Source organism: Cynoglossus semilaevis, chromosome 11, assembly GCF_000523025.1.
Source record: "Cynoglossus semilaevis isolate Cse_v1.0 chromosome 11, Cse_v1.0, whole genome shotgun sequence".
In the NCBI taxonomy this organism is placed as follows: Eukaryota; Metazoa; Chordata; class Actinopteri; order Pleuronectiformes; family Cynoglossidae; genus Cynoglossus; species Cynoglossus semilaevis.
In genome coordinates, this window is record NC_024317.1 from 16,729,330 (window position 1) to 16,737,486 (window position 8,157).

An 8,157-nucleotide genomic window follows, 5' to 3' on the forward strand; every position below is an offset into this window, starting at 1 on the left:
TATTTTTCTTCAGTCCTGGGAGAAAAGAACATACGGACACGCGGTTTAATCTGTAGCCACTTTGCTTCATCATTTATTGACAGACACGATCTCAATCCGGCAGCATTTACACTTGACTCCTGCGTAATGATCACAGATAACGGCGGCTCTTGAAAACGAATCACATTATCCACATAAACGGCCTCGGGAGGAAGTTGAGCCGAACATCAGAACAGACGATAATGGAGCTCTCAGACCGCAGCTCCTCGTCTGAGTGTCGCCTTAACACACGACAACTTATGCACCGCACGGATCTTGGAACAATATTATCCCTGCACTCATTGTGTCCTAGAGGGAGATCCGTGCACGTAAATCCAGTTACTACTATTACCGACCAATTAGCGGTGAGCCAGGCCTGCAGATGTATGGACCAAGGTCTGGTTCACTGCGCCGTCGTTTTGCATCACAAGCACCGAGAGTTTAATAGGAATAAAGTGAAACTTCACGTTTTATCAAGTACCCCTTTAATATCGTTACCTCTTTATTAAATCGTGTTTATTATTTCAATATTTTTCATGGCGTCTTTGTGTAAATGCCATGGAGTAAACACCGGACCAGCCAACAGCGTTTATTCAAACAAGATAATTTGATATTTAACACTGATATTTCGAATATATTTGTAATATATTGAATATTTGTACATGCACAGGGGACAGGGGCTACATCAGAGGGAAGGCTTACATGAAACCAAATGGAGATATATCTCAGTGGAGTGTTTGTAGAGGAACCTCCAACTGTGCCCTCCATGAAGTTCCTGTATAGAAACCTCACTACCATAGGTCTGCATAGACCCTTAGACCCTGGAAGAGTCTGTCTGCTGTCATGCTCTGATCATGTTCTGTCACTAGTTAGGATCTTTAACCGTGGAAATGTGAATTATCCCACCTAATGGTCCCCACAGACCCATTCCTCGGAGCCTTCCTACACACTGAGGCCTTCTACTGTGTTCTCCAGCACAGCCCTGTGCAAGATTCCTGGAGATGAAAGGTTCCTATAGTCACCTCTGCAAACTCATCGCCCCTTCTCCCCTCTAAAATCATTAGTATCATTAGTAATTTCATACAGTTCCCTCTTCCCCCCAGATGTTAGAGGCAGAGGACAAAGACTCTATAAGAACACCAGCAATACATACGGTGGATTGACTTAGAGCAGCTGAGGACTGGTGTTCCACACAGTGAGAGAAACACTCTGGGAATGAGTCGCCAACGAGCAGGGATTAAATACTGCAAACTGATGAAGGAGGCTGGAGACCAGGGTGGAGATGAATCAGGATCGACAGGTGTGAAGGTTGAGGCAGGTAATGGGCAGCCACCCATTACACACACACACACACAGAGAGAGAGAGAGAGAGAGAGAGAGCACAACTAATAATCTCCCCCCCTTCACCGTCCACATCCAGTGACATGATGTGACTTACACTTGGCACAACAACTCATTCAATTGTCACAGAAAACAAACCATACATTTGTATGTGTATGCTAAAGGTAAATAATTCTAAAAAAAATAGGCAGCGTACAACACAAACACAAAACAATTCATAACTGGACTCTTTACTGGGAAGTCTTTCAGGGAAATAGTTCTTATAGTCTGGGTTTGTTCCAGTACTAAATCTTACCATACATCCTATATAGGAAAAAATAGTCCAAATGATCTGATAGATTGGTGCGACTGGGGAGTCTGTGCTTGATGAGATTAAGTTTTAAAAAATAATAAAAAGTATTAGAAGGAATATGTGTCAGTCGAAGAAATGGACGGAAATGGATTTTGCAGTTGAGCGTCTGAAAAAACCAAAGTCTCTCTTCTCAGACACAGATGCAATCAGTGTGTTTCTGCTCAGGTTCAGGTTCTGCTGAAGAAATGAGATGAATGTGGACGCTTAACCAAAGCAGAAGAGGCTGCAAACAGCCAACAGACTGATGGCCAAACATAAGATCGCCACCTAAGAAGTGAGTTTTTACAGATGAAAAGTATTTTCTGGCCTCTGACCTACATGAGTACATTTGCCTAATCTTCACTCTGACCCTAACATAACCTCACCCTAAACCCTGTCCTAACACCAAACCTAAAATGTCCTTAAAGGTAGTGAGGGCCTGCAAAGTGTCCCCACGTAGACAAAGTGTCCTTAGGCATTTTTCTAATCAAAAAATGGTTTTCTCAAGTAGCTATAACAAGACCAAACACACACACACACACACACATTGTGTCTATTCACCTCCTCTCTCAGCATCTGAGCAACCACCTCCACAGCCACAGACATGATAATTGACAAACGGGAGCTTTAATTAAGGCTGGCCTACGTGCATGCGCCTCAGAGGCAGGGGAGCGTAAGCATGCACGCTATTCATTTAGTCAAAAACTGCTCGAGGACAGCTCCCTCTGCCACTGCGAGAATCACTGGGGATTAAAACACTTTGTGAGGCACAAAGGAGCTCACTTGAGAGAAGAAGGGAAGAATGGAAGAGAGGCGGTGTTTTTGTTTTGCGCTCTGAATTCCTTGTAAAAGAAAGATTAGTGGGAAAGCTTCAGCATGGACCTATTAAGTGCCCAACAAGGAAGGAGGAAAAGAAAAGGACCAATCAAGTCTACCAAATGTTAACCTAAATCAGTTTCCTCTCAGATAAGACACATGAAGCTCCACTTAAATGTCCTCACACTGGCAGTCTGCTTTTAACACATGTGTGTCATACATGAATATGTGTTACATTATTATTATTATTATTATTATTATTATTATTATTGTTATTATCGTTGTTGTTGTCATTGTTATTGTTATTACAATCTTATTATTGGTAATAAAAGCGTATTAAAGTCAGAGTGATTTAACCCTTATGTTAAACTGACTAATTGGACCTAAAGACAAGGCTATATTTTTTCCATCAGTGTCACTGGAGAGTTGGCAAAGAGACAAGTTGGCAGCATTCAGGACTGTGTGAGACCCGTGGGATGAGCAACAGCCTCCACTCTTTAACTCAGGCCCTCTCACAGTAGAAGGCATTTGAGAGTTGCTGTCCATACAGGTAATATATACATACACTCTAACCAAACTCAATATGGATTTTAAAAGAAATATATGTAAAAGAAGTGTTGTTTACAACCTTATATTTAGCTGATTCAAACATAAAGTGAAAAAAGTTTTAACATGCTGTTTTTTATAATGATTGGATGACTTGTCCTCATGAACCATCTGTGCCATCAAAGAAAATATGAATTAAAACTTAAAGGAAAAATGACCTATTTTATGGTTAAAAAGATTTGAGTTGTATTTTGAGTTTTGAAGTTCCATTACTGGGATTGTAACATTTTAAATATTCTAGATTAAAATATTTTTTTTATCACATACATTATGTTCTAAAAATCATGTTGATGATAAAGCCACAGGTAGTAGCACTGGTCTGCCATAAATTAGTTCTCAATAGGGCCAGAGTTGTCACTTTTACCTGTAGACAGTACCATAAACTAAATATGTCACCTAATAATAGGTATTATCTATAAAAAAAATAAAAACCCTGTGATTCTAGTCTTTTCCTTCCTGTTTTATTCCCCTGCCATGTTTTGTTTTTCTTGATAATTACAATATATAACAATTTCACTGCATTTTTTTCTTTCAAACTTTTCTTGCCTGAATAATAAGTAGCACAGATAAGAACATTATTCATACGAAACATGTCTGTGTGTTGCTTTCTGTGAGTTGTTGACATGAAAAAACAGATGCTTTGTGACCAGATAATAGAATATGTGAGACCAGTAAGCACATAGAGGACCAGCAGTTGTAGTAGCCAGATATGATGCTGGCCAAGGCTACTACACCAGCATCACAGATTGTAATTGGAGTTCGACACACACTGTTGTTCTGTCTTTTTGCCTACTAATTCACTATAGTGGGGACATATTGATAAGATTGTCTCTCTGCTCAGAAAAGATCTTGAGTGTTGTTGTTTTTATTTTAAGATGTGAAAAATAGTTTGAAAAGATGCAATAAAATGAGATGGCCTTGACCAGGGTGTCGTCGTGGGTGACGGCTTGCTAGCATTTAAAGCATACCATGAAAAGAGGAAATACATCCTACATGTTTCTTCACCTGCGGGACAACCACCCGACATTGTTCGTCAGTGTAAAGGTAAATACGTCAACGTTTTCCTAACGTAACAAATGATTTGTTCGATATTAAATGTTAGCGGCTTCATTGCAATTAATTGTTTAAGAGTGGGACACGGGTTCGTTTTTCAATGTAACGTGACAGGTTACATGGTAATCTCCTAACGTTACATTATACTGTTCGTAGGTAGCTGCATATAGCGTGAGGGCGGTCGTTTTTTCTTTCAATTTCATTTTATTTAATCTTTTTTTCGGACAGTTTTTGTGTCTGTGAAACGTAGAAGAAAACGCTTTGTCACCGAACATTTAGCATTAGCTTCTCTAGCTTTCTCCCTTCAGTGAGTAAACGTTGGGCTATAGGGTGCCCGTTTCATTTATTACTAATCTGTGTACGTCATTGTAATTTAAACATAAAATAAACGAACCAAAATAACAGATACGTTTTATATGTGGCCACATAAAATTAGACAAATGATTCAAATAAACCTAAACATCTGGTATAGATCAAAAATTTTTTGACATAATTCATTTAAACAATTTCCCCAGGGGATTGATTTTTTTTTTTACATAATTAATTTAAACAATTTCCCCAGGGGATTGATAATTGGTTCTATAAAAATACATACTTACAAATACAAATATTGTAATTAGTAATGTAATAATATTTTGTGAGATTGTCTTTACAGAAAGATAGAGGTCCCACAGCCCTTCACATCTGTTTTCTCTGAGAGACATACATAGTTCATGTATAGCATTAGCCTCCATAACATGGTCCTCTCAACCCAGGTTAGTTGCACTTTGGTCATGAAAGTCATGGTTAAAGAGGTTAGAGAGACCAATGGACTTTGTGTTCTTAGACAAAGGATTACTGTATATGATACTACAATCCCTCACCCGGCTTGCATATCCCACATCCCAGGGACGTAGAGGATGTCTGAGGAGTTGGGGATTTTTATCACTAGGTCAAATGTCACCCTAGGGCAGAGAAAAACTGAAAATAATAAGAAAGGATTGATAAGGGTTGCCAGTGCTCAAGTTAATCTATAAGTACTTTTGTATTCAGTGTATAAAAGAATAAATAATTACACATACGTTTACATTTATTGTCTTAAAAAGTCATTCGAAGATTTTCTGTTCCATCCTTTTCCCACCCTATCCAGGTATTGCTGCAAGATTGCTGCCTGCTCTGGCAACGGTCAACAGCACCACTGTGGTTCCCCATCTGCCTTCACATAAGCCTGAAGCATCAAGCCTTAAACCCACATAGGGACTGGAGTGTGGCCTGATGGTAAACCCAGCCTACCAAGAACATTTGGATACAGCAGATTGGTATGCCAAACACTGTTCTTACATTTCAAATTTGCCTTTCATACTGTTGGTCCAAACAGGCTGGTGTCTAAATTCTGGACCACCATCATCATTTGTCTATAGACCCTCCTGACCTCTCCAGCTGAAGTCCTGTGAGTTTGAGAGGTTATTTTTAATTATAGTAGTAAAATAAACATGAACACGTTTACACCGGTTTACTTATTAGTTGGTCCAACTCTGACTTTTAAATCATCGTTAGTTGTACATGTGAAGTATATGTTAGAAAACCCACTATTCTTTTCAAAAACAACCTTGGTGTTTTATTGTCTAGAACTAATCACAATGGCCTTTACAGTCGCAGGGATGATTTCATGATACCTGGCATTTGTGTCTTTCTGGGGGAGATAATCCCCTTAATCTCATGAGCTCAGCGCATAACAGATCTTTCCTCTAACCCTTGACGTATTAATATGTGGTATAAGAGATTATCTTTTATGTTAATATGGAAGAATTCAACACCTTTACCATAAAATCACTTTTCATAAATTATTTTTATTTTCATAACTTTTGTACATTATCTCACAATAAAAATAAATAAAAAGAATATTTTACCTAAAAAAGTAACCAAGACAAATACATGGAAATCAGTCCGTGCATCAATCATTTAAGGTTGCCATCACCTTATAGATGTCTTTCAAATAAAGGAACTCAATAAATGTCAGTTGAAAATAAAAAAAAGGTTAACACACGTTCCAAGAAAAATACGTTTAGTTTGTTTGAAATCTAGGAGATACGTATACATTTTCTATGACCTTTTATATAATCTATTGATGCCATTGTTGTTTTGTTGTTTTAGACTACATCATGTTCACTAAACTATTTTACCAGTAACAATAAAAAAACAACAACAGTAACACAAAGATTAAAAAAATACATTTACAAGCCTCCTTTTTATGTTGAATAGTCAACATAGTATTAAAATAGTTCTTTTTTTTTTAATTAGCTGTCACTTGTGCTGAATTTTTAAAGAAAAGGCAGTTATTTTCTTGTTCCTTCAGAGGAGGCCCTACAATATTGACTGTGAAAATGAAAATCTTTTCATTTATTTACGCCCAATATTCAAGATGTCAACAACATATCTCACATACACCAAATAAAAATGTCTTTCTGTCCCTGTCTCTACACACTTAGGTGGGACTCAAAGCATGAAGACAAACTTACAGCCAAAAACAAATAAATGATTACAAATACATGTTTAATTTAAATACTTTTGTTTTAATTGAAACTATTGAAAACTTTTGCCAGAACTGTGACAGAAAGGAGAAATACATTTACAACACTCAATTTAAAAAATTCACATTATACAAAAAATAAAACACTACGTGTAAGACCTTGGATGTAACTTGTGAAATTCCAGAATTTTGCGTAATTGTTGGTAAATGGAGGTGTTTACAGTAGTGATTTCGACCTTTGAGCTTGCACTGGATCAGAGGGAGGCCTCAGACAGCACCACGAGGCACCAGGCTCAGCAGCTGTCACTCTGAACTGTGAAATGCTAATTCAAACACTGAGAGAGAACATGAGGAAATGTAACTTCTTAACAATTACAAAAAGTAATTTGCAATTTTAATTGTGCTGGCAGTTGATGCAAACCTGTGATCCAAACAAGTGTAACAGACTAAATGTGTGAAATAACTGTCTACAAAAACGCAGCACGCCCAAATATTTTCCCTTTTTCAATTCTTTCCCCCCTTTTTCTTGCCCCAGGGACGCACACATCAAATCACTGAAATATGCAGCGTGCAATTACACATTATCCAATTTGGAGTTGACAATTACCATTTGCATGGTTCTGGGCTCAGCCAATAATCATTTGGATTTGTCACTGGATTCATAATTCATATTCCTTCATTCATTCATAATCTTACAGCAGTAGATACAGGGAAGCCATCACAAACAAGGACAGCAGTAGAGCTGGGCTACTGTCTAAGAGGTCATTGTTGTCACAGCTTGCTGTCAGAATTGTGGCCTGGTCAATGACACCAGTGTTGATTTAGCCTGCAGCACCGCAGGGCTCTGGCTCTTACAATACCTAATCCGAAGATAAACAATTGGAAGGACTTTAGCACATGTTCTTCCACCCCCTAAGACAACTCACTGCAAGCATCTTCACCACCACCCCCCATTATCCAGCCACCAACTAATCCTGTCAAACACGATTGGACACACACCCTTTATGTTACCCTGCTGCTTGTTTTCTTGTACGTTGGCCTCGTCTTCACTGCCCTGCCACTACAGCAGACCAACAGCCCACCACCCAGCCATCAAAGACCAGCCTTTAAAAGGTAGTTTTTGAGGGCGGATTGGTAGCTGACCTCCCTGGGGGTCTTTAGCACTGACTGGGGCCCCAGCTGAGAAGCCTGGGCAGCTGCCAACCTCCAGCAACTTCAACCCTGGCTGTCCGGATGATTGGGTTTGTCAAGCCGCCACTCCATGTCAGCCCAGTGCTGGTCTGATCATGACAATTAGAGGGTTAAAGTTATGGCATGCTACACCCTGGCAAAGCACTGAGCCACCACTCTGTCTCTGGTGACTGTCAGCTGCAAATTTCTTATAATATTCCAACAAAACTAGGAATTTATCCCAAGCCAAATGGTCTTAATGACCAGATCCACAGAACTTAACCGTATAAGAAAAAAGCTAGCCATAAAAAAA

At 38.9% G+C, this 8,157-nt stretch overlaps 1 long non-coding RNA gene across 4 annotated transcripts; it reads left to right on the top strand.

Annotated features, from left to right (window-relative positions):
* The first annotated feature begins 3,835 nt into the window (after positions 1 to 3,835).
* Positions 3,836 to 8,157, top strand: LOC112487738 (uncharacterized). 4 transcript variants are annotated; one of them, XR_003051116.1, is made up of 3 exons: positions 3,836 to 4,156; positions 5,295 to 5,594; positions 6,634 to 8,157. It is a non-coding gene; the product is annotated as an uncharacterized LOC112487738 (long non-coding RNA). The 4 variants fall into 4 exon arrangements; XR_003051114.1 differs by having other exon boundaries at positions 5,295 to 5,463; XR_003051115.1 differs by having other exon boundaries at positions 5,295 to 5,422; positions 5,523 to 8,157.